Source organism: Manis pentadactyla, chromosome 5 (assembly GCF_030020395.1).
Source record: "Manis pentadactyla isolate mManPen7 chromosome 5, mManPen7.hap1, whole genome shotgun sequence".
Classification (NCBI taxonomy): Eukaryota; Metazoa; Chordata; class Mammalia; order Pholidota; family Manidae; genus Manis; species Manis pentadactyla.
The window spans coordinates 154,006,652-154,033,322 of record NC_080023.1 but is presented as its reverse complement, the minus strand read 5'-3'; the positions used below and the strand labels follow the sequence as shown (position 1 = coordinate 154,033,322).

General features: G+C 45.9%; 1 protein-coding gene and 1 pseudogene across 1 annotated transcript in view; both read right to left on the bottom strand.

Moving 5' to 3' along the window:
• Positions 1–1,824, bottom strand: part of LOC130683995 (uncharacterized) — a 30,682-nt pseudogene extending 28,858 nt beyond the window's left edge.
• LOC130678885 (uncharacterized) overlaps positions 1–26,671 on the bottom strand; it is a 132,227-nt gene that overhangs the window by 74,238 nt on the left and 31,318 nt on the right. The window lies entirely within an intron of this gene.

Below are 26,671 nucleotides of genomic sequence, written 5' to 3'. Positions count from 1 at the left end.
CCAGGGGCAGGGGCAGGGGCAGGACACAGGGCACATGGGCACCAGCTAAGTCACAGCTCACAGACAGTCTTCACATCACTTCTCTCCAAGTCCTCTCCAGAGGGACTGCTCAGGTGTGGGGCCTGCCTTCCTGGAGGGAAGTCATGATTTAGCAGGCAAGTCCCAAGAGACAGACAGGACAGTTATGAGGGCCAATACTGAGGGGAAGGCATGGGGCCAAGGGAGCTTAGCGGGGAGGCTCCTGATCCAGTGTGGGGATCAGGGCGGGCTTCCAGGAGGAGAGTCAGGAGGATGCACAGATCAGGAAAAGAGCAGCATCTGAGAGGGTGGCAGGCTGGGGGAATACAAACAGTCTCCAGGAAATCCCAAGAGATGGGATCCTCATGGGAAAGCCACACTCTCAGCTTTGTCTTCATGACGTTAATAAAGCACAGTCTCAGGAGGGACAGGACATGACCATCCCTTGGGAGTCCTGGCGGACACAGACCCTGGCCACAGTGGCCACCCTCTATGTGTAGCCACGCCCCAGCTGCACAGCACTCACTGAAAAGGTGCTGCAGACCAGGGTGCTGTCGTTCGGGTGGAAGTAGGCACTGGTGACAGGGCAGTTTCCCGGGCAAACAGCTTTCCACAGAAGGGCTGGAGGCATACGTGGTCCTGCAAGTCCCACACACGGATATTCTGCTGGGGAGGAAACAGGCAGAGGCCACAGTTGGGTCCTCAGGGATGCACCTGGCACGTGAGGCTGTGAGGTGCTCAGGGCAGCAGGGCCAGGGGTCCACGGCACCAGCACTTCCAACACACCCACCACACTACATGTCTGCCACGCCCCGTACCCCTATAGGAGGGGTGTCCCCATGCTCAGTTGTGGAGATTGAGGCCCAGTCAAGAGCCTTCCCCAGGGCCTCTCCCCTGCTCAAGCAGGGCCGGGCAGCTATGACCATGAGGATCTCAGCAAGCCCGTCCCTGTGCCCACTCCAGCCTCCGGGCCTACGGCAGAGGTGAAGACGTCCAGCTCCCAGGGCTGCCAACTGCTGGGAGAAATCGACAACAACAGGTATCAGGCATGTGGGGAGGGTGGCTGGGGGACCCCAAGGGTCCTGCCAATTCTCAATCTATTGAGTCCCAGAAGACACAAAACTGTCCTCTGAAGGGGACACCTGGAACCATGGGCCCACATCCCCACACTGGCCAGAATGCCTGAGCAGCCCAGCAGATGGGGTGCTTCCCTGAGCCAAGAGCTGCAGAGAAGCAAGGTGCCAGGCCTTGAGCCATGAGCCAGGCATTTGAGAAAGTTCTGGTCTGGCCGTGACGGCCAGGGCTGCCGGAAAGGATCACCGCAGACATGAGAGGTCCACTTGGGTTGAGGGGGAGGGGAAGGGCAGGGGACAGGCTCCCATGTGTTACAGTGTGCACCTACTGTGTGCCAGACAGGACACTGCTCTTTCACCAGCAGTCTCCTCTAAACTACTCAACTCCCTGTTCTACGGAGAAGACTGAGATGCAGAAAAGGCCTTGCGCAGCACCACAGAGTAAGAAGCCAGGCTGGGCTTCCTGGGAACAAAACTGCAGTGGACTGCTCAGAGCTGGCCTCAGGCTTGCAGCGGGGGCTGTTAGAGCCCCCCACCTCTAGCGCATTTCACCCAGAGACCTCCCTCCAGGACGTGGCAGGTAGGGGGCACCATCCGAGCTGGCTGTCCGCTGAGCATGCAGTTTCCCAGAATCGAACACTGCAGAATCCAATCACGGCAGCACAGCACTGAACAGGCAGTCACCTCCATCAGCCTGCCCCTCATGCTTCTGCTCAAACATCCCAAGCCCCATTTTAGTCTCAGCTGGCTATGATTAAGCTCCCAAAATGAGACACACACTAAAACATTTCTTTAAATTTTCCACACTTTCTACATGAGACCAAAATCTAGCTGTCCCTGGACTTAAAATTCTGAATTTGGGAGGCATGTGGATCTGGGTGGAGGTCCCATATGTATGGAAGTCAAGAGATGGGATTCTTGACGTTACCACCCAATCTTGCCCCAAGGTCTCTGACTGAAGGGGTGCTGTCCTGTGGAACCACAGCCGTCCAAAACCTCCCTGACTAGGGGGTTCTAGGGAGACTAGGGGTCCAGGCCTAAACCCCTGCCCTGGGCAGCCAGTCAGGCCACGTGCACACAAGCTCACCTGGGGCTCTTCCTCTTCCCTCTGCCCAGGGTCCGGGCAGAGCACTTGCAAAAAACAGGGAGGAGTGGGTGAGAAGGCCCCTGCAGGGGGACCTCAAGGTATGATGCAGGCAGAGCTCCTTTCACAAAAAAGGTACCCAGCACTTGGAACTCCTGAACACTTACTGCTCAGATGCCAAATTCTGGTTTAAATGAACAAGGAGAACCACAGGCTCAACAAGCCCCAGGGCTTGGATGAAGTCAATGATTATGCTGCTGGGTGTCCCTTCAGGCAAGATCTGATCACTGTCATCCTGGGCCCCTGTCAGCCCTTCCGCAGTAGGCTAGATATGCCCTTTGTCATTGATGAGCAAGAAACCTGGGAAAGTTACTCATCTCAGAGGCTTGGTTTGCTCATCTATGGAGCCAATACGAACTTCATGGGAGTTCAGGTGAGACGGGGCAGTGTGCGGCCTTAGTGGCAGGAAACACGCGAAGGCCTTTCCTGGTCATGCTGGAGTGGACATAGCCTACACTACCAAGGGCCTCAGCCTGCCGAATTTGGGGCAAAACTGGTACTAGTGGGAGCAGCCTCTCTGGCCATCCACCTCTAGCCTTCCAGAGCCCACTCTGGGGACGCCCACACTCTCAGGAAGTGGCTGCTGGACTGTCGCTCAGTCTCATTAGGACTGGCAGAAAGGGGGCCACCTCCAGGTGCTTGTGCTGGAGATGGGCCCTCTGGGAATGCACAGGGCTTGCCCTCCACAGGAAGACATCTGGGTGAATCAGGGATGCGGGGAGTCGGAGAAACCCGTTCTCAGTGCCGAGGTGTTCTTCTCTGCTGCCTGGCCTGTGGGGTCCCAGCCACATCTGATCAGACCAGCTTGGGGCCCCAGTCACCAGGCCCAGCTGCCCTTCTGACTGATGGAGGGACAAGGATCTTCCCCGCCATGCACCTGGGGACAAGGAGAATGCCTCCCCCGGCTGGGACAAAGTGGCTCGTAAACACCCAGGCCCTCCACAGCTGGACCCTCACATGCAGCCCATGGGTCCCCCGTAGCAGCAGGGTGCTGGGTAAGCACAGGGACTCGAGAGCCTGGAGTCTGTTTTCATCAACAAGAAGCTTCTCCTGCAGCCTCTCAGCCTCCTGCTTGCTCTGGGCTTCTGCCCACTGCAGCACCTGCTAATCCAGCATCTTCCTCTTGGCCACGGAGATCTGCTCCTTGGGAGACTCGATGGCCTGTGCCTGCCCCCGGTACTCCGCATCCAGCTTCTCCAGCTCGTGCACCCGCAGGTCGGCATCGCGGCACCCGTCCTGGGCCTCCTCAGCTCCAGCCGGGGCTGGCCAGCCTGCACCTCCAGCTGGGCCCACCAGTGCTGCTGTAGCCCAGCCACCTCATCCTGGGCCTCCTGCAGCTTCTGCCGCAGACCCTCCTTCTCCTTCATGTGCATGGCCGTCTCGATGCGGCGCTTGGCCGTCAGGTTGCCGGCTCCAGCTGGTGCTCCATCTTGATGCCCTCCATCCCTACCTTCAGGTCTCCGTTCTCCTTCTGCTGGGCCTCAGGGCCTGAGTTCAGGGTGGCCTTGAGGTCCTCCAGGGACTTCTGGTGGTCCGAGGCCAGTGAGTCCAGCTAGGACTTCCAGTTGTCCATGAGCCCCATTTCTCGCTGGTGGCCTGCTGGACCTTCCCCCACTCCTGCGTGTACTTCTCGTTGGCCACCCGGAGCTTTTTCACCTCCGCCTGGTAGGCCCTCAGGGCCTTCTCGTTCTTGTCCCGCAGCACCGCTCTCTGCTCTCCCTCTGGTGCTCTTTGCTGGCCGACAGCAGCCGCTCTCGCAGCTGCAGTGTCTCGGTAGCCTCCGCGTGGGCGGCGGGGGGCGCGCCCGGGTGCAGCAAGCACTGCGGCAGCTCCTGGATCTCGCCGCGCCGCAGAATCAGCTCCTCCTCCAGCTGCGGCACCCGCGACTTCTCGGCCACTGTGCTCAGCCACCAGGGAGAGAGGAAGGCTGGGGTCAATGGGCTGTCTGAGGACTCCACAGGGGCAAGGCGGGGCCTCCCCACTCAAGGGCCCCAGCCACAGTCGGGGTGGGCCACAGGAAGGGAAGGGCGCCCACCTCCACCTGAGTGCCGGCTGTCTGTGGCCCTGCCTGCCACAGCCTCCAGGAAGACTTCCCTGGCTTGTACCCCAGTGATTCAAGGAGTCAACTGTCCCTGCTGCCCAAGGTGGCTCGAACAAAGCAGCAGTTATGGCTTTCTCTACGTTCATTCTCTTTTTAAAGAGCAGAGATGACAGGGAATTTTGCATTGTCCTGCTCTTGGAAGGTCCCCAGACAGTTGGGGTTGAATCACAGGAGCTGTCCGGAGGCCGTGGCCAAGGAAGGGTTTAATGCCTAAAGCAGAACAAAATTCGTGCTCCCAGACCCACCTTCTGATGGAAAACCCTGAGATGAGAAGCTTCATCCTCTAAAACTCCATCCTGACCTTGTCAATGGCCATCAATTTGGAAGCAGTGTATTTAAAAGTTTTCAATCTTTTACCAGCTTAAAAAATTTTGTTTCTGAAAGTGATCTTTAGAGTTCAGTAAACCTGTTTTTGTTTTTGTAATCAGGTTGAACCCTAGCCCAACATGCCCGTGTGGAGGACTAACACCTGCTTACCGCCACTCGGTCAGTTTCTGCAAGCAGCCTTCATGCGCATGCGTGTCTACTGCATGACACACCCTGTCACCCAGCAATGGCCAGTGCGTGCAAAGGGACCCAGTTGCCAGTGCATACACCATTCACTTGTGGGCTTAGGACGACCTACAGAAACTGACTGCTGCCCACCTCCCAGCCACATGCTGTTTGTGGTGGTTTTTCCCAATCACTGCCTGCCGGCTGTTTGGCTGCTTTGCCAAGACAACTACAGCTGGGCTATGTGCTGGGCAGGGCTGGCCAGCTGTTTGGATGTATGTGCCTGCACAGGGGGCCTGCCCTGGCACATGAAGAGGTCAGCTGGGCCCAGAGCCTGGACTCAGAACCAGGCCCTGGCTTAGCAGGACCTCACCCCCAAGCAGAGCTTCCCTGGCCTATGAACCATGCCCTGACCCACTGTATCTTAACAGCCAGACCCTAGCGCTGACACAGAGGCCCATGTCCTTCAGGCTGGCCCCTCCTACCACCATATTTAAGAGCCCCCAGGCTAGAGAGACCTGGGTCTGCGGTCCCTGACTTCCCAGCCTGGGGAGAAGGCAGGCCCACGTGGACAGGTTGTCCCCATGCCTGCCCACATTTGGGGCGGAATGTGCCCAAGAGGTCCCCGATTTCTGGCCATGACGAAGCCCATCAAGGCAATGGATGGGGAGGGAGGAAGGGGAGGGTCTCACAGGACATTCCCAGCCAGTGGGACCATGAGCTGGCCAGTGAAGACGCCTCCCCACAACAAGTACCATGTGGCAGAGAAGCCTAAGCACGTCCCTAATCCTCTACTTCCCTCCTGGAAGGGGCGCAAAAGGAGGAAACAATGAGGAGAGACGTTAACGTTCATAAAAACATGGTCAAAGTGCTCAAGGCAGCATAAGGGTGGGTGTGATTTTGCCCCATGCGCTGACTCCCACAGGAGGGGTGGGCACGGAGCCGCGAGCCCCGAGGCGGCCTTCGCGCGCCGTCTCCCGGCAACTTGGGAACGCGCGCGGCCAACGCACAAAGCTCGCCTCGCCTCTGGCCCAGGCGCGCCAGCGAAGGGAGTCAGTCTCTCAGAGAGCCTTGGGCTCCGCTCGCCCGACAGATCTCGCCGATCGCCCGCATGGGAAATTTTCTCAGCAAGCTACGCCCCCCGCAGCTCGGCCCCGCCCCGGAGGCCGGGAGCCGCCCACCCGCCCGCCCCGCCCCGCCGGCTCCCGCGGCCCATCGCTATCCCGTTCACCCCTCCGTCCCCACTCCTTTCCTCCGATCCCCTTGGAGGCCTTCCTGCTGGTAAGATACGCTGACCCTCCCCAGACCGAGGACTCGACTTCGTTTTTTTGTTTTTTCTTTTTATTCTGTTTTATTAAGGTATTACTGATATACACTCCTAGGAAGGTTTCACATGAAAAAACAATGTGGTTACTACATTCACCGCTGTTATCGTGTCCCCGCCAAACCCCATTGCAGTCACTGCCCATCACCGTAGTAAGATGCCAGAGTCACTATTTGCCGTCTTTGTACTAAACTGTCTTCCCCCTGATCCCCCCCACGCCGTGTGTGCCCATCAGAATACCCCTGAATCCCCTTCTCCCACCCTCCCACACCCCTCCCCTTTGGTGACTGCTAGTCCCTTCTTGGGAGTCTGAGAGTCTGTGTTGTTGCGTTCCTTCAGTTTTGCTTCGTGTTATATTCCACAAAGGAGGGAAATCATTTGGTACTTGTCTTTCTCCGCCTGGCTTATTTCACTGAGCATAATATCCTTCAGCTCCTCCCATGTTGCTGCAAATTGTAGAATCTGTTTGTTTCTTATGGCTGAGTAGTATTCCATTGTGCACATGTACCAACTCTTCTCTATCCATTCATCTCCTGATGGACACTTAGGTGGCTTCTGTATTCTAGCTATTGCAAATAGTGCTGAAATAAACATAGGGGTGCATATGTCGTTTTGAATCTGAGAATTCTATTCTTTGGGTAAATTCCTAGGAGTGGAATTCCCGGGTCAAATGCTATTTCTATTCTTTGAGGAACCTCCATATTGCTTTCCACAATGGTTGAAATAGCTTACATTCCCATCAGCAGTGTAGGAGGGTTCCCCTTTCTCCACATCCTCACCAGCATTTGTTGTTCTTAGTCTTCTCATACTGGCCATCCTTACTGGTGTGAGGTGATATCTCATTGTGGTTTTTACTTGCATTTCCCTGATGATTAGTGATGTGGAGCGAGCATCTTTTCATGTGCTTGTTCACCATCTGAATTTCTTCTTTGAAAAGTGGTCTGTTCATATCCTCTGCCCATTTGTTCATCAGGTTATTTGCTTCTTGGGTATTAAAGCATGTGAGTTCTTTATATATTTTGGATCATAACCCCTTCTCGGATATGTCATTTACGAATATATTCTATACTATAGGATGCCTTTTTGTTCTGTTGATGGTGTCCTTTGCTGCACAGAAGCTTTTAAGTTTGACGTACTCCCATGTATTCATCTTTGCTTTTGTTTCCCTTGCTCAAGGAGATGCATTCAGTAAAAAGTTGCTCATGTTTATATTCAGACTATTTTTGCCTATGTTATTTTCTAGCAGTTTCATGGTTTCATGACTTACATTCAGGTCTTTGATCCATTTTGAGTTTACTTTTGTGTATGGGGATACACAATAATCCAGTTTCATTCACATGCATGTAGCTGTCCAGTTTTGCCAACACCAGTTGTTGAATAGGCTGCTATTTCCCCATTGTATGTCCATGGCTGCTTTGTCATATATTAATTGACCATATATGCTTGGGTTTATATCTGGGCCCTCTAGTCTTTTCCACTGAACTATGAGTCTATTCTTGTGCCAGTACCAAATTGTCTTGATTACTGTGGCTTTGTAGTAGAGCTTGAAGCCGGGGAGCATAATCCACCTGCTTTCTTCTTCTTCCTCAGGATTGCTTTGGCTATTCGGGGTGGAGGACTTGATGAAATCCTTTTTTCTTCTTAAGTCCTAAGTGGGTTTGTGTGTCTCACATGCCTCTCAACACCCAAAAAACAAGGTGTTTGACCTCTTTAAGCACCTTGGTGTGTATCAGCCATGTCCTGCCTTCCTTTAGCCTTTGCTATGAGATGTGCTGCCAGAACTGTTCCCTTCCTTCAGTTCTTAAAGCTCTGAGCTTTAATACAGTATGGGTTTAGCAGAATACTTGGTGAATCACTTAAAATATCCCTACTTCAGGTGAAAATACTGTCTGTCTTTAAAGCATAGTACTATAATAGGTTTTGCTACTTTATTTCTTTGGGCCAATACATTGTATCAGCGGAGCTCAAAGAGGTGTACCCAGGAAACCTCCTTGATGGATATAACTTGGGATAAAGATGATTAGATTAAAAGACTTGAGTTTTCGTTTGGTCCCACTAGCTGACTGATAACAACAAAATTCAAAACGTGGGTGGCAGCACTAGATCCTTGATAAGTACATCTATATGAAAAGGTGAACATTCAGGTTTCTAAAACGTTTGACTTTGGGTGTGTATTTCTGATGACTTAGCATAAAAGATTGAAGGATTCTTGTGGAGGTCAGAGAGAAAATTACTATTATTATGGTCCAAACAGGTTTCTCATGTTCTCCAGGTTGGTAATTTTTCTAGATCCCAGTGAGCCTGTAACTGAGGGCTCTGTATTATCTTTCCCATAATTGGAATAAACAGTGATTCTGTGCACCATGCACAGGCCCTTATGTGTAATATGTGAAGTTCTTCTCTTACAGACTGAACTAAATGAGAGCACTGGGGGATGTGTGTAGTTGGGTCACTAAAGTGTTTTTTGGTCTTTAATTTATGGGTGGGGGGATATTAAATTTGTGATTGAAGTGCTTTGGGGAGAAGTCAACAAATAATCAGTACACCTCAATATTTCAAAAGGTCTTGAAGCATTTTTATACTTTTCTTATTAGATTAGGACAGGCCTATAATAAATTTACCTTCCTGAATCTTTGAGATTTGAAGCAATCTTTTCTCGTCTACCATGAACCTATGTTCCATAGAAAGAGTGTAAGATCTCAGGAATATGAGTGTATGCTTTAAAGAGAAAGTCATATCAACTAACTGAGGGTTTGTGATTTGTCACAGGTACCAAGACAGCAGTGTGAGGTCAGCTTTTACGCCCGTGCTGACCAAAGGAGTCCGTACTCCTTTTGTGCCTAAGTAAGTGAGAATCCATCTGGGTGGGATTTCCTATTTGAAAAAAGGGCATTATCAGAGATATTGTCCAGTAAATTTTCCTCTTTCAAATCAGAGAGGAACATTTTGACGAACTAGCCACAATAACTACTTTGTCTAATTCCTTTTACTATTTTTCATTAATATGCATAAAATATGCTAAGGCTAAGAGGGTTTGTAGATACATTGAATAACCAAGTATGCAACAAAAAGATCACAAGGTTTGTGCAACGGATAACATGCAACAGTACAAAATTTAAGAAAAATGTCAGATTTCTGCAGTTGTGCTTCATTATACTTGAGGAAGAATTGGCTGGGAGAGAAAGAGGCTGCAAATGTGCGTGAAAAGACTTGGGGTAACTTACATCTTTAATTTGGGTCAGCACAGTGTCACGGCTGCCAAGAAAGCTTAACGTGCTCCTACTCTGTGCTGATAGAAGAACAAAGACGGGGAGGAGGCCGGTCAGTGGTAGTGCTAATGCCTTAGTCCCGTGGTCCATGGAGCACGGTTGGTGGGCTGTGCTGCCCTGCAAGACGAGGCAGACACAGACCGAAATTCACTGTGAGAGAGGGAAGCAGCGCAAGATGTCCCGGGGTGGCGGTGGCGGGCAAGGGGCTTCCAAAGGTACGTAAGTCCTGGCCCAGAGGAGAAAAACCTGAGGGGCGCAAGGAAGTGAGGGAGGGAAGGACAATGGTCTGCCAGAGTCTGAAGGGCTATCACAGGAAAGGAGGACAATTGGCCTGGTTTGGCTCCAGATGGGATCCACAGGTGAAGTAGGTGAAGGGGGAAGTATGTTTCCATCCAGTGTAGGAATAAACTGGCCTCTGGTTGGCATTCATCAGCCAGGAGATAGTGAGCTGTCTGCGCTGTCACAAAGGTTGAATGACTAGTTCACAGGAAAGATGTTTAGGAAATTTCTGTTTCAGTTTGAATCTTAGAAAAAGTGTTTGGTTCCTCCTAATTTTTTTTAACAGCTTTATTGAGGTAAAATGGACATAAAATACTGTGACTCTTTTTTTTTTTTTTAATAATTATTTTTTATTGAAGGGTATTTGACGCACAGTATTACATTACATTAGTTTCAAGTGTACAACACAGTGATAAAACATTTATATACATAATTCTAGGTTCCAGCTATCACCCTACCAAGCTGTTACAATATCTTGACTATATTCCTTATGCTATACATTACATCCCGGTTACTTATTTATTTTACCATTGGAAGTCTGTCTTTTTTTTTTTTTTTTTTTTTTGTGAGGGCATCTCTCATATTTATTGATCAAATGGTTGTTAACGACAATAAAATTCTGTATAGGGGAGTCAGTGCTCAATGCACAATCATTAATACACCCCAAGCCTAATTTTCGTCAGTCTCCAATCTTCTGAGGCATAACAAACAAGTTCTTACATGGAGAACAAATTCTTACATAATGAATAAGTTACATGGTGAACAGTACAAGGGCAGTCATCACAGAAACTTTCGGTTTTGCTCATGCATTATGAACTCTAAACAGTCAGTTCAAATATGAATACTCATTTGGTTTTTATACTTGATTTATATGTGGATACCACATTTCTCTCTTTATTATTATTATTTTTAATAAAATGCTGAAGTGGTAGGTAGATACAAGATAAAGGTAGAAAACATAGTTTAGTGTTGTAAGAGAGCAAATGTAGGTGATCAGGTGTGTGCCTGTAGACTATGTGTTAATCCAAGCTAGACCAGGGCAATAAAACATCCACGTATGCAGAAGATTTCTCTCAGAACGGGGGGGGGTGAGGTTCTAAGCCTCACCTCTGTTGATCCCCAATTTCTCACCTGATGGCCCCCCTGCGACTGTGCCTGTCTTAGGTTGTTCCTCCCTTGAGGAATCTTACCCGTCTCTGGCTAACCAGTCATCTTCCGGGGCCATACAGGGAAATGTGAAGTTCGTAAGTGAGAGGGAAGCCTTATTGTTTGAAAAGGTTAGCTTTTTAATTCTTTGCATATTTATGCCCTGTGGCTTCTATGCCCAGCATTTGTCTTGAGGTATCTTTACCACTTGGAAGAATTATGATAGTCAGTAAATTTGATATGAGGCACGAATTCTATTTAAGGGTTGTAATTAGGAAGGAAGAAGAAAAGCTATAGAAGTAGCAGGCGGAAGAAAACATGGGAAGATTGATTATTTCTTTGACATATCTTCTTGTAGAGTAACTTCAGCATATATAGGTTTTAAGCTACTACTTAAATTGCGCACACACATTAACATAATAGGAGTATAGTTACATAACCAAAGCATATCTGTAATTACCAGCCATCTCCAGTGAAACCAAGAAAACCAGTTAGGCACCTTAGGCATTTGTGAAAACTTATCTATGATATGGTGGATATTGTCCAACTGAACTTGAACAGTCTGAGAGAAATCAGACAAATTAAAACAACCCATTCCTGGGGACTGTTCACATGCCATATGTTCTTTTAACAGTAAATAGTCTGTAGTTGTAAGACTTTGGAGTGCTACAATTTGCACTTCTCCAAATTCTTGGTTGAGTTCCAACAGTATAGATCCAGTCAAATTTGTTGTTTTACTGTATGCACAGGTCAGCTTAGATATCTCCTTCCTCATTCCCATGGCAAGTCCAGGAACTGGTGGGATGAGTGCATCTACAGCTGTAGCAGTGCGTGGATCTTTGTTGGGGTTTTTTGATGATCATCTTCTGGCATGAGTCTTCCAGAGAGTGCAGATGTTGGAAGTTCTTTTTCATATCGTATCTTAGTTCATTTTCGGGGTAGCCCAATTAGGCTTTGATCCTCTGTATAAACACAAACAGACCCTTTGCCTACACTTTTATATGCCCTTTATACCCTTGTGTAGAACTCGTTGGAGGTTACCACACAGGAACTGCCCTTTTTTTTTTTTTTGCTTTGTTTTTGGTATCACTAATCTACACTTACATGACGAATATTATGTTTACTAGGCTCTCCCCTATACCAGGTCTCCCCTATAAACCCCTTTACAGTCACTGTCCATCAGCATAGCAAAATGTTGTAGAATCACTACTTGCCTTCTCTGTGTTGTACAGCCCTCCCTTTTCTCCTACCCCCCCATGCATGTTAATCTTAATACCCCCCCTACTTCTCCCCCCCTTATCCCTCCCTACCCACCCATCCTCCCCAGTCCCTTTCCCTTTGGTACCTGTTAGTCCATTCTTGAGTTCTGTGATTCTGCTGCTGTTTTGTTCCTTCAGTTTTTCCTTTGTTCTTATATTCCACAGATAAGTGAAATCATTTGGTATTTCTCTTTCTCCGCTTGGCTTGTTTCACTGAGCATAATACCCTCCAGCTCCATCCATGTTGCTGCAAATGATTGGATTTGCCCTTTTCTTATGGCTGAGTAGTATTCCATTGTGTATATGTACCACATCTTCTTTATCCATTCATCTATTGATGGACATTTAGGTTGCTTCCAATTCTTGGCTATTGTAAATAGTGCTGCAATAAACATAGGGGTGCATCTGTCTTTCTCAAACTTGATTGCTGCATTCTTAGGGTAAATTCCTAGGAGTGGAATTCCTGGGTCAAATGGTAAGTCTGTTTTGAGCATTTTGATATACCTCCATACTGCTTTCCACAATGGTTGAACTAACTTACATTCCCACCAGCAGTGTAGGAGGGTTCCCCTTTCTCCACAGCCTCGCTAACATTTGTTGTTGTTTGTCTTTTGGATGGCAGCCATCCTTACTGGTGTGAGGTGATACCTCACTGTAGTTTTAATTTGCATTTCTCTGATAATTAGCGATGTGGAGCATCTTTTCATGTGTCTGTTGGCCATCTGTATTTCTTTTTTGGAGAACTGTCTGTTCAGTTCCTCTGCCCATTTTTTAATTGGGTTATTTGTTTTTTGTTTGTTGAGGCGTGTGACCTCTTTATATATTCTGGACGTCAAGCCTTTATCGGATGTGTCATTTTCAAATATATTCTCCCATACTGTAGGGATCCTTCTTGTTCTATTGATGGTGTCTTTTGCTGTACAGAAGCTTTCCAGCTTAATATAGTCCCACTTACTCATTTTTGCTGTTGTTTTCCTTGCCCGGGGAGATATGTTCAAGAAGAGGTCACTCATGTTTATGTCTAAGAGGTTTTCGCCTATGTTTTCTTCCAAGAGTTTAATGGTTTCATGGCTTACATTCAGGTCTTTGATCCATTTTGAGTTTACTTTTGTATATGGGGTTAGACAATGGTCCAGTTTCATTCTCCTACATGTAGCTGTCCAGTTTTGCCAGCACCACCTGTTGAAGAGACTGTCATTTCGCCATTGTATGTCCATGGCTCCTTTATCAAATATTAATTGACCATATATGTCTGGGCTAATGTCTGGATTCTCTAGTCTGTTCCATTGGTCTGTGGCTCTGCTCTTGTGCCAGTACCAAATTGTCTTGATTACTATGGCTTTATAGTAGAGCTTGAAGTTGGGGAGTGAGATCCCCCCTACTTTATTCTTCTTTCTCAGGATTGCTTTCGCTATTCGGGGTCTTTGGTGTTTCCATATGAATTTTTGAATTATTTGTTCCAGTTCATTGAAGAATGTTGCTGGTAGTTTCATAGGGATTGCATCAAATCTGTATATTGCTTTGGGCAGGATGGCCATTTTGACGATATTAATTCTTCCTAGCCACGAGCATGGGATGAGTTTCCATCTGTTAGTGTCCCCTTTAATTTCTCTTAAGAGTGACTTGTAGTTTTCAGAGTATAAGTCTTTCACTTCTTTGGTTAGGTTTATTCCTAGGTATTTTATTTTTTTTGATGCAATTGTGAATGGAGTTGTTTTCCTGATTTCTCTTTCTGTTGGTTCATTGTTAGTATATAGGAAAGCCACAGATTTCTGTGTGTTGATTTTGTATCCTGCAACTTTGCTGTATTCCGATATCAGTTCTAGTAGTTTTGGGGTGGAGTCTTTAGGGTTTTTTATGTACAGTATCATGTCATCTGCAAATAGTGACAGTTTAACTTCTTCTTTACCAATCTGGATTCCTTGTATTTCTTTATTTTGTCTGATTGCCGTGGCTAGGACCTCCAGTACTATGTTAAATAACAGTGGAGAGAGTGGGCATCCCTGTCTAGTTCCCGATCTCAGCGGAAATGCTTTCAGCTTCTCGCTGTTCAATATAATGTTGGCTGTGGGTTTATCATAGATGGCCTTTATTATGTTGAGGTACTTGCCCTCTATTCCCATTTTGCTGAGAGTTTTTAACATGAATGGATGTTGAACTTTGTCAAATGCTTTTTCAGCATCTATGGAGATGATCATGTGGTTTTTGTCTTTCTTTTTGTTGATGTGGTGGATGATGTTGATGGACTTTCGAATGTTGTACCATCCTTGCATCCCTGGGATGAATCCCACTTGGTCATGGTGTATGATCCTTTTGATGTATTTTTGAATTCGGTTTGCTAATATTTTGTTGAGTATTTTTGCATCTACGTTCATCAGGGATATTGGTCTGTAGTTTTCTTTTTTGGTGGGGTCTTTGCCTGGTTTTGGTATTAGGGTGATGTTAGCTTCATAGAATGAGTTTGGGAGTATCCCCTCCTCCTCTATTTTTTGGAAAACTTTAAGGAGAATGGGTATTATGTCTTCCCTGTATGTCTGATAAAATTCCGAGGTAAATCCATCTGGCCCGGGGGTTTTGTTCTTTGGTAGTTTTTGGATTACCGCTTCAATTTTGTTGCTGGTAATTGGTCTGTTTAGATTTTCTGTTTCTTCCTGGGTCAATCTTAGAAGGTTATATTTTTCTAGGAAGTTGTCCATTTCTCCTAGGTTTCCCAGCTTGTTAGCATATAGGTTTTCATAGTAGTCTCCAATAATTCTTTGTATTTCTGTGGGGTCCGTCGTGATTTTTCCTTTCTCGTTTCTGATACTGTTGATTTGTGTTGACTCTCTTTTCTTCTTAATAAGTCTGGCTAGAGGCTTATCTATTTTGTTTATTTTCTCGAAGAACCAGCTCTTGGTTTCATTGATTTTTGCTATTGTTTTATTCTTCTCAATTTTATTTATTTCTTCTCTGATCTTTATTATGTCCCTCCTTCTGCTGACCTTAGGCCTCATCTGTTCTTCTTTTTCCAATTTCAATAATTGTGACATTAGACCATTCATTTGGGATTGCTCTTCCTTTTTTAAATATGCTTGGATTGCTATATACTTTCCTCTGAAGACTGCTTTTGCTGTGTCCCACAGAAGTTGGGGCTTAGTGTTGTTGTTGTCATTTGTTTCCATATATTGCTGGATCTCCATTTTCATTTGGTCATTGATCCATTGATTATTTAGGAGCGTGTTGTTAAGCCTCCATGTGTTTGTGAGCCTCTTTGCTTTCTTTGTACAGTTTATTTCTAGTTTTATGCCTTTGTGGTCTGAAAAGTTGGTTGGTAGGATTTCAATCTTTTGGAATTTTCTGAGGCTCTTTTTGTGGCCTAGTATGTGGTCTATTCTGGAGAATGTTCCATGTGCACTTGAGAAGAATGTATATCCCGCTGCTTTTGGATGTAGAGTTCTATAGATGTCTATTAGGTTCATCTGCTCTACTGTGTTGTTCAGTGCTTCCGTGTCCTTACTTATTTTCTGCCCAGTGGATCTATCCTTTGGGGTGAGTGGTGTGTTGAAGTCTCCTAGAATGAATGCATTGCAGTCTATATCTCCCTTTAGTTCTGTTAGTATTTGTTTCACATATGCTGGTGCTCCTGTGTTGGGTGCATATATATTTAGAATGGTTATATCCTCTTGTTTGACTGAGCCCTTTATCATTATGTAGTGTCCTTCTTTATCGCTTGTTACTTTCTTTGTTTTGAAGTCTATTTTGTCTGATATTAGTACTGCAACCCCTGCTTTCTTCTCACTGTTGTTTGCTTGAAATATGTTTTTCCATCCCTTGACTTTTAGTCTGTACATGTCTTTGGGTTTGAGGTGAGTTTCTTGTAAGCAGCATATAGATGGGTCTTGCTTTTTTATCCATTCTGTTACTCTGTGTCTTTTGATTGGTGCATTCAACCCATTAACATTTAGGGTGACTATTGAAAGATATGTACTTATTGCCATTGCAGGCTTTAAATTCGTGGTTACCAAAGGTTCAAGGTTAGCCTCTTTAGTATCTTACTGCCTAACTTAGCTCGCTTATTGAGCTGTTATATACACTGTCTGGAGATTCTTTTCTTCTCTCCCTTCTTGTTCCTCCTCCTCGATTCTTCATATGTTGGGTGTTTTGTGCTGTGCTCTTTCTAGGAGTGCTCCTATCTAGAGCAGTCCCTGTAAGATGTTCTGTAGAGGTGGTTTGTGGAAAGCAAATTCCCTCAGCTTTTGTTTGTCTGGGAATTGTTTAATCCCACCGTCATATTTGAATGATAGTCGTGCTGGATACAGTATCCTTGGTTCAAGGCCCTTCTGTTTCATTGTATTAAATATATCATGCCATTCTCTTCTGGCCTGTAGGGTTTCTGTTGAGAAATCTGACGTTAGCCTGATGGGTTTCCCTTTATAGGTGACCTTTTTCTCTCTAGCTGCCTTTAACACTCTTTCCTTGTCCTTGATCTTTGCCATTTTAATTATTATGTGTCTTGGTGTTGCCCTTCTTGGATCCTTTCTGTTGGGGGTTCTGTGTATTTCCGTGGTCTGTTCGATTACTTAATCCCCCAGTGTGGGGAAGTTTTCAGCAATTATTTCTTCTAAGATACTTTCCATCTCTTTTCCTCTCTCTTCTTCTTCTGGGACCCCTATAATACGGATATTGTTCCTTTTGGATTGGTCACACAGTTCTCTTAATATTGTTTCATTCCTGGAGATCCTTTTGTCTCTCTCTATGTCAGCTTCCATGCGTTCCTGTTCTCTGATTTCAATTCCATCAATGGCCTCTTGCATTCTATCCATTCTGCTTATAAACCCTTCCAGAGTTTGTTTCATTCCTGCGATCTCCTTTCTGGCATCTGTGATCTCCTTCCGGACTTCATCCCATTTCTCTTGCGTATTTCTCTGCATCTCTGTCAGCATGTTTATGATTCTTATTTTGAATTCTTTTTCAGGAAGACTGGTTAGGTCTGTCTCCTTCTCTGGTGTTGTCTCTGTGATCTTTGCTGCCTGTAGCTTTGCCTTTTCATGGTGATAGGAATAGTCTGCAGAACTGGGACGAGTGATGGCTGGAAGGACTTCCTTTCTTGGTTTGTGGCCCTCCTCTCCTGGGAGAACAGCGACCTCTAGTGGCTTGTGCTGGGCAGCTGCGCGCAGACAGGGTTTCTGCTTCCTGCCCGGCTGCTATGGAGTTAATCTCCGCTGTTGCTGTGGGCGTGGCCTGGCTCGGGCAGCTACTCCAAAATGGTGGAGTCGCGTTGGAGCAGGAGCTGCTGGGAGGCTATTTATCTCCGTAAGGGGCCTCCCTGCTCCCTGCAGCCCAGGGGTTAGGGTGCCCAGAGATCCCGGATTCCCTACCTCTGGATTAAGTGACCTGCCCTGCCCCTTTAAGACTTCCGAAAAGCACCCGCCAAAACAAAACAACGACCAACAAAAAAAAAAAAAAAAAAGAAAAAAAAATTTTTAAATTAAAAAAAAAGTTTTTAATTTAAAAAAAAAAAAAAAAAGGTGGTTGTTCGTTTTTCTTTATTCTCTGGTGCCAGCCTCAGGCCTCTGCTCACCGGTCTTTCTGCCCTGTTTCCCTAGTATTGGGGTCCCTATCCCTTTAAGATATCCAAAAAGCGCTCGCCAAAACAAAACAGCAAAAATGCAAAAAAAAAAAAATGGTCGCGCGCTTTTCTTATGTCCTCTGGCGCCCAGCCTCCAGTGCCCGCTCACTGTTCTTGCTGCCCTGTTTTCCTAGTATCGAGCGCCCTGCACTCTGGCCCGGATGGCTGGGGCTGGGTGTTCGGCAGTCCTGGGCTCCGTCTCCCTCCCGCTCTGCCTGCTCTTCTCCCGCTGGGAGCTGGGGGGAGGGGCGCTCGGCTCCCGCGGGGCCGGGGCTTGTATCTTACCCCCTTCGCGAGGCGCTGGGTTCTCTCAGGTGCGGATGTGGTCTGGATATTGTCCTGTGTCCTCTGGTCTTTATTCTAGGAAGGGTTGTCTTTGTTATATTTTCATAGATATATGCGGTTTTGGGAGGAGATTTCCGCCGCTCTACTCACGCCGCCATCTTCCGCCCCTCCCGAGATTTATTCTTTTCTCCAGGTGTTTGTAGTTTGGCGCAGTCCTCTTTCCTGTTGCTTTTTCAGGCTTAGTTGTATTAGTTATATTTTCGTATTATATGTGGTTTTAGGAGGAAGCCTCTGTCTCACCTCTCACGCCGCCATTTTATCAGCTGGTGGTCCAGATGTTTCTTGATTCTGTCCAGCCTCACCAGTGGAACCGTTCAAGTAAACAGCGGTATCAATCAGGCTCTGCTCTGCCACATCCTGCCTCCCCTCCTGCAAAAAGCCTGAGGAACTGCTTCCTCCAGGAGAGGGCAGTGGCCTCCAGGGCTGCCCCTCCCTCCCTGCAAGCTGAAGCCAGAGATCTGCTGTAGTCAATTTGCTTTATGCAACAGGTCAGAGGCTCTTAACAGGAGGAGCCGAAGTCTCCATCTGGGTAAGGGGTCCGGGGTGGGGGCAAGGGACGTAAGCTAATTCCTGCCGATGTCGATGTCGTTTTCCAAACACCTGTGTTTTGTCTCAGGCTCCTCGGGGCTTTCATCCTGTACCAATGGAAAAAGACCTCATCAGCGCACGGCTTCTACCAGAAAGTGCTTCTCTGTGAGACCTAAGCTGTGGAGGGCCAGGCCAACAGAACACTGGGTGCTTCAACAGGACTTCCCAGGCTGACTTCCTTTTGAGGCCGGAGGCCCAGGAAGGTATTTATACCTGGCTTTTCTTGTGGTTTGGGAAAAGTTCTGCCAGAAACAGCTAGTCGCTGAGCTCTGCTGCCTACCTGCAAATCTTGGTCTTGTGTGACTGCCAGAGAGGTCAGATCTTTCTCAGAGGGGAAGGGACCGCACCCTGTTAGGGAGGGAAATAGATGTGATTGGAATGGAAAGAGAATAAGGCCAGGAAAAGGCCCATTAAAAGAGACCCAGAGTTAATCAGTTGCAGCTCAGAAAAGCTGTGGAGCAGCTTGGCCTGGAATGTGTGAATATTCCCCAGAGAAAGGAGGGTACCTCAGCAGAGCCCATGGCTTTATTGTGTTGTTAATCATACAGGCCCAGCTTATTTTTTTAACTTTACCTATATACTGTTTTTCCCTAATCAAGTAGTTTGCAATCTGTCCAATTAATAATGACAAGCAAGCCCAGCATAAACAACACAGTAACAGGCAGGAAGGATTCCATCTTAAAAATAAGATTGGGTTTTAACAGCCAGGACATTAAGAAGATTCTTAACTTACACTTTAGCAAACAGACAATAACTCAGCCCACCTTGGGGGCCGGGCAGGCAGTCTTGATACGCTCCCAGGCCAAGAAATGCCGGGCTCCCAGGGAGAAATCAGAGCAGGAAGTTCCCTGTGCTACATTAGTTCTAAGTATTGAAAGACCACCTAACAGGTCTGCACCCCCAGCCCTTAGTCACATTCCTGAAGGATCCTTAAAAGGGGGAACCCCCAACCTTTCAGGGCACTCCTCTCCTGAGGTCGCCCGCACTTTCTAAGTGTGTAACCTTTTCACTGTAAACTCTCTCTTTTGAACCTTGCAGGGTGCTGCTCTCTCTCTGAGGTCACCTGCTCTTTTTCTCTAAGTAACGTTAAATAAATCTTTTCCTCTGCTTCACTACTGTGTCTCTGCCTTTCAATTCCTTGTCACGGTGGGGACAAGGACCGAGGAAAATACACAATGCCTCCCCCCCAACATTGCCACTGCAGCAGATCCTAGGAAGAACAGAAAACGTGAATTCTGGTATCTCAAATGTGATGGTATTGCTGCTCTAGAAGCCTTGCTGTGCCAAGGATTCAGGTGTCATCAAATACGACTCATCTCTACCACAGGTTCTTAAAGTATTCATTACTCAAAATCAGGGAAGGGCTCTTTATTTCTACCCTTCACAGATCATAAGACAGACAGCAGGGGATAAAACTTGGCCTACCAGGAGATAAATGTGTGGACACTAAGGAAAATCCAATCATCTGAACCCAAGCACGGCTGAGAGCAGCTAAGGAACGGGGCTGCAAGCCAGCAGCCCTCTGACTACCAAAACGAGGCGTCCTTCTCCAGCTTTAAGGATGGCAGCCCCTTCCCTACAATCCGCTCCTGACGAGAGGGTTCTGAAGCCATCAGGCCTGCACCAGCTCAGGTGTGCTAAGCCAGAGCAGGTTCAACCGTTTCAGTGACTGACTGGCATGCTGCTTTCACCTAAGCAGAGGCTGATGACACTTTGTGCTCCCCAGAAAGCTGTCCCGCTCACCTGGGAAAGATGGTAGGCCCAGGGAGTTTGCCAACTCCCCCAAGCTGCCCAGCAGCAGGTTAGTGCTTGGGGCTGGGAGGGAGGCTGAGGAAGCAGCAGTCCCTGCAGCAGGCAGGATGAGATTAGAAGGTGGAGGGCCAGGAGGGTTCGCACTCTCCGAGTTTGGGGCAGTTTCCAAGGAAGAAAGAAAGGTGGGCTTGTCCTCCCTGGTGGGAGAATTCTTTCCAGGGGCCTCGCAGGGCACGGGGAGGCTCAGGGACTCAGGGGAACTCGTGTAGAAATGCTTCATCTCAACGTCAGTGCTCACTGTGCTCGGAGTCCACTGAGAACCCAAGAGCTGGATTTCTCAGAGGAGAAAGACCAAAATAAAACCAAAGGGAACCATCTCTGGGGTGTGAAATTAACCCGTATTCCTCACCAGTCTTATCCTCGAAGATGGTCTTCACCCAGTCGGTCTGAACTTGCTCATAATCCTCGACTGTGATGGGATAGCCGAGGATGGGAGCTTCAGGCTACCAAGAGGAAAAAGAGAAGCCGAGCCAGTCAGAAGGCAGTGAAAGAAACCTGCACTGACCCTTCCATTCCTGGGACTCAGGGGAGCCAGGCTGGGGTGGGCAGGGGCGGGTGGACAGACCATACCAAGATAAGCGGGATCCCTCGCCTGGAGGGCACCAGTTGGAATTTGCGTTTGCGTGGCCGGGTTCTGCTGGGTGGAGAATCCCTGGAGTTGGCCTTCCCAGATGTTGTAGCTGCAAATAAAATATCAGACTTACTTTCTTCCTCTTCTCTTTGTCTTTCCAGCCTAGTTTTTAATACTGAACTTTCACTAGGTGTCTCTGAGATTCTATCTTCCATGGTTTGGGCTCTTGGATGGTGTTGGCAAGATTATTTCTAACAGTCAAGAAGCCATGAGGTGGTAATTGCTCCAAATGCGTGCACATGGTTGCTTACTGGACAGAAATTGCCTGGACTGCGCAGATTACCCCACCTAGGCTTACCTTACCCTGAACCCCCCATGTGGCCTGGGTTATGCTATATGAGTCCGGGCCACCTTTCTCCCTTACCGGACCGTAAAGCCCGAAGGATAGAAACTTCTATCTCTGTAACTACCAGGCCCCACACAAATCAAGGCTTAGTACATGTTTCTGGTGGGATGTAGTCCATGCGCCCTCCATACACAATACCGCCAACACATGCCACGCATTCGTCAACTTACCCTGTTCTCCCTGGGACTGCTTGTCACTTCCCAAGGGAGCTGAGGAGCCAGAGTTAGGAGGAAGCTCCTCTTCTCTGTAGGAGAAAGAGGCACAATTAGGTTTAGAAAAGTGCTGGATAACGTCTTATACCCTCCTAACTACCAACTGGCCAAAGTCTAGAACAACCATGACTAAGATCTCAGTGTGTCAAGACAACAAATAAAATAAATCAAAGAGAATTCCTAAAGAAATGAAGGGAGGCAGTTGAGAGAAGCCACAGAGACACCTTTGTCTTAAAACAAGCACAAAACAATCTCCAGAACCTTACATACATCCTGCCAAATTTCTGAGAGTTCTAGTCACAGCTCTCTCTCTAAGAAAGCAGCATTCTCGTTGGGCTCCTAGAAGGACAGCTGGGGTCTAGAATGTGAAGCCTGCTGCCCACTCCCATCAGTCAGTCTGTTCACTCTGTCCCGTGCGGCCCTTCCCCTTACACCCCAGCCCCTCACACTGAAGATGAGGGGGAGCAGAGGCCGGTGTGGTCAGTATGTGACGACTGCAAGAGACAGAGCGATTCAGTGCGGCACCGTCACTGTCCTTTGGATGTGAAGTGCTTTGATTCTCCAAATCGGAGTCTCAGAAAGCCTGAGAGCCAAGTGAATTCCCCTCCTTTCCTACCCTCTCATTAATCCACAGAGCAAATCAGCGATTACCTCATTTTCTTTGGTGGCCTCTCTATTGTCTTCATGTAGCACGAGGTGGGGATGGAGAAGGATGAGGCACCAGAACCTCTTCTCTTACGGAGCTAAAAGCCAAACATAAGTCACGTGACTGACCCTATGTAATAACTTAGGAGCTGACCGTCAGCATAATTCTGTTTCTCTAACCCATCACTGTATATAAAGTCTCCTCTCCAAGTGACTAAAAAACATTTCTTTTGAAGAGGGGCTTCTGAAAAGTGAGTCAATTGTCAGTATGAACTATGAGGAATGAAGTCGGAAAAAGTAATGGAATGCTAATAAATGGCAGAGGAATGAGCGTGCTCTCTGCGTATCCTGGAGAGCGGAACGTCATGCTCAGTAGCGGCTGAGAGCGAGCTCTGATGCATCCAAGGTCACTGTATTAGTCCATGGACATGATAAAGGGAAACTCAGAAACTGTTCCCGTGAAAATAAGCCAGGAAGCTAGTTTGGTCTTGCTTTCATTAAATTTTCAGTTTTATTTTATTAAATTTTAAAAATATGCTATTGTGACACTTGTAACTTTTGCAACATTTATGGCATTTACTGTCCCATGATAATTATCCATACAGCCATCCATCCGTGACTAGCCAGGGTTCAGGATAATCCAGTTCAACAATTAGGGGAAAAGTGTTTTCTCTTTACCTCATAGACTGTGCATACACACACAACACAGACGTGATAAAAGATTTACATTTGGAAGTGTAACAAACAAAAGGACTATAACAAAACAGACAAGCTGCTAGATCAGGTTCGGTAGGGAGAGACTGTACCAGAGAGAGAAGACAGAAAGCTGACAGACTGTTACATAAAACTAGGAACCTTTCTGTATAAAAATATTGTCACATGGGAAAGAGACTTTACTGTACACCCTTTGTGCCATTTGAATTTTCAACCATACTAATGTTTCCATAAACTATAAAGAAAATAGGAAACCAAAACACCCCAAAACAAAAACAAAACCATAAGCAACATTAAAAGGCAGGTCTTTTCCATTAAACTGATGAATTAATATCCGTACCATGTAAAAATGGAGTCTCGCAGTTCCATATGAATATAATGAACGTGTCAAATTGAAAGTGGGCAAGGAATACGCAACAAGGCAACTCATAAAAACAGTCTATGTTTCTGGCAGTTAGTTCTGCATTGGAATTCCATTTTCATTTGCCTCGTTCCTGCTTCATAAGGATTCCAATTATACCTTCAAACTCTACAAAGAATCTGAAGATAAGTATGGCGTTTCCATCATCAAGAAATTTACAATCTGGAAAAGAGACAGGACAGGACACAAAATGATGACAGCAACCAAAGATAAAGAAGGTCTCTGGCCCGGAGCCTAAGAAGAGCTTATGCAGGGTTCAGTTAGAAGAATCAGTGGATGAAGGTGGTATTTGAGATGGTCCTTCATGATTTGACTTAAAAAAAAGAACACTTTTAGACAGACAAACTTTATAGGCTTGCAGTGGGATGGGTAGTCCTTCTGGACAGAGAACAGAACAAGGAAAGGCAAGAAAGCAGGGAAGTATCAGAATTAGGTGCTCTTAGGAACCATTTTGATTTGCCTTAATTATGGGGTATATATAAAGGGATAAGAAGTTAGAAATGCAAGCTTGAGGTTTGACAATTTAAGGCCATTGTAAATACTTCTGCTCTGGAAAACAGTATGTCCTGTTAAGACAAATGGAGACACCAATGCCACACACAGAGAGGTCAGAGGACTGTTCACCTTCTCTGTTACCTAATTAGTACCAGTTTGATACTGGTACTAATTTACATAATCAGTACCAGTTTAATGCTGGTAATGATTTACAATGGCAAAGCTAGAACTTCTAATTTGCACAGCTTAGATTTGGATGTTTACGAGTGTTCCTCTGGAAAAATCAAATTAAGTCAAGTAGCTATGCTACCACTCCAAATATGAGGGCTGCCATCTGGGCTGATCGCACTGTATTCACTATTCACCGCCCATTCTTCCCATGAGGCATCGTGTAAAGAAGGTTCATATATAGTCTCTGCTTCCTGAGATCTGCTTCTGAGAACTTAACATTTTCAAAAATCGCACATCTATAGGGGGCTGCTAACTACTCACAACAGAATATCCAAAAAATGTCAGTGTCAGTGAGTGTACATCTTGCAGTAGGCCGCAGGCTCCACTGGTAATGGGAACTTTACAACAAAATGTGGCAAAGGCCTAGTACAGTGTTCCACACCAACCACCTGCTGAGGGCAAGCAGCAAATGCTGAGGAAGATGAAGAGCACATCTGTTTGGAGGCATGGCAGTGTGAAAGAGCTGCTAAAGCAGTGAGACACTGCGGAGACAAGACAGAGAGGAGAAGCCCAGAGACGAGCCTACATTTAGGTCTGCATTTTCCCCCAGGTGACCACCATTTCCAATTAATTCAAATTAACATAAACTAATGAACATTTCTAGAATAAGAAAAAACAAAACCTATATTTAAAACCCAAGTTTAAAGGCATCTATACAATAAATACCTCATGATTTTCAATGAATAACCTTTTAAATAAAATGATAGTGTACATTATGCTACTGATTAAAGTAAAGATAATTTACAATTATGAGTCCTTCATTTTCTCTATGACTGAAATTCAATCCTATGAGGACAATGTAATTTTGTTGTGATGCAAAAGTACATCATAATAATTTAAACATAACTATTGCTCAAGACTGAAGTTACACTATGTGAAAACATGCATAATTTCAAAGCATTATAATTAGATTAAAAGCCAAAAAGGGTACATGTGAAAAATATAAAACAACCTGTTAAAAAGTTTAAGATTATTGTTACCCTGCCTGCTTGTTAGGCCACCATACATAGCACTGTGTAATGTTAAGTCTGAAGCTCTGAGTGTGAATTAAGTTCCCTGAAATTAAATGACTGTACTTATTTAAAATAATAGTAGTAGGTGGCACTTCTTGAATGTTTACTATGGACAGTGTAAACTCTTGAACACTTTATATGTACTACCTCACAACTACCTTATGAAGTAAGTCAGAATCATTATTTCCTTAAGTGTACAGTCTTACCTTCAGATTTTTTGTTACATATATTGATTACATACCTTGAATGTTAAAAAAAAAAAAAAAGTATAAGAGACATGTGAACCAAATGCAATGAGTTGATTTTTGGTCCCTGATTCCAAGTAACTATAATAAGACAGGGTAATAAGGGCAAATTGAAGTGATAATAACTAACATTAAGTCAATTATTCAAAGGAATAAAGGTATTGTGGTTATTAATATTCGAAAAGTTAAAAAAATACACTGAAGTACCTACAGGTGAAACAACATGTTTGTAATTTAAAACACAAGAGCAAAACCAATGTGGGGTGGGGGTAATGATCGAACAGGAGTGATAAAACACTTAACTGCTGGAGCTACATGGAGGTTCATTATGATATTTTCCCTTCCTTTTGTGTATGTATGAAATTTGATACGAAATTGTAAGGAGGAGCAATGACTGTGTATCTCATAGGTCTGTTGTGATCACTGATTGAGGAAATGTATGTACAGTGCTCAGCAGAGGGCCTAGTGCAGAATAAAGACTTCGTACTATTGTCCTCTGCATTGCCATAACTGCCTGGCTGGGGCCTTCATCTCCTATATTTGTCATTTATCATTAACATGTCATTTATATTACTCTAAGAGCCCTCTGTATGGATGAAAACTTATGTCAAGTTCTTTCTCCTCTCAAAAACCTCCTCCACACATGCGTTATTTTTTTCAAGCTCCTATATATTGGGTGCCCACTTACTGACAAGCACTGTAATGGGTGCTTTTCAAACATTACCTTCAATCTTTACAACAGTCCTTTAGAGATGAGAAAAAGAGAGTTCGAGTCATTTCCCTGCCCAAGAGTCTATAGCTACTAAGTGCCAAAGCCAAGATTTGAACCCAAGTCACTGTGGTTGTAAAACTTGATCTGTTCTCCAGTCTACACTACATCCTTTCTAAAAAGAATTATAACCACTTATTCTAAAAACTTTCATTAAATTCCCAGTGCCTATAGGATTAATTTATGACCCAATGCAATCCAGACTCAATCTACCTTTTTAATCAAATTAGTACCACTTTTTGAATTATTCATCCTTTGTCCATTTATCTATAATAATGGCTGTGTCTTGTATTCAGGTTTCCACATAAGCATTCTGGGCTTTCTAGTTTGTTCCACTGGTCTATAGCGATCATTCAAGTGTTGGTAACTGCTGTTACCTTAGAGGTGATCTCAGCATCTGACAGAAGGCGGCTAGTAAACTCTGCATAATCAACTAATAAATGCAAAGAACCCACTTCTTCCACACCACCAGGTGAATGTACCTGAGAGAT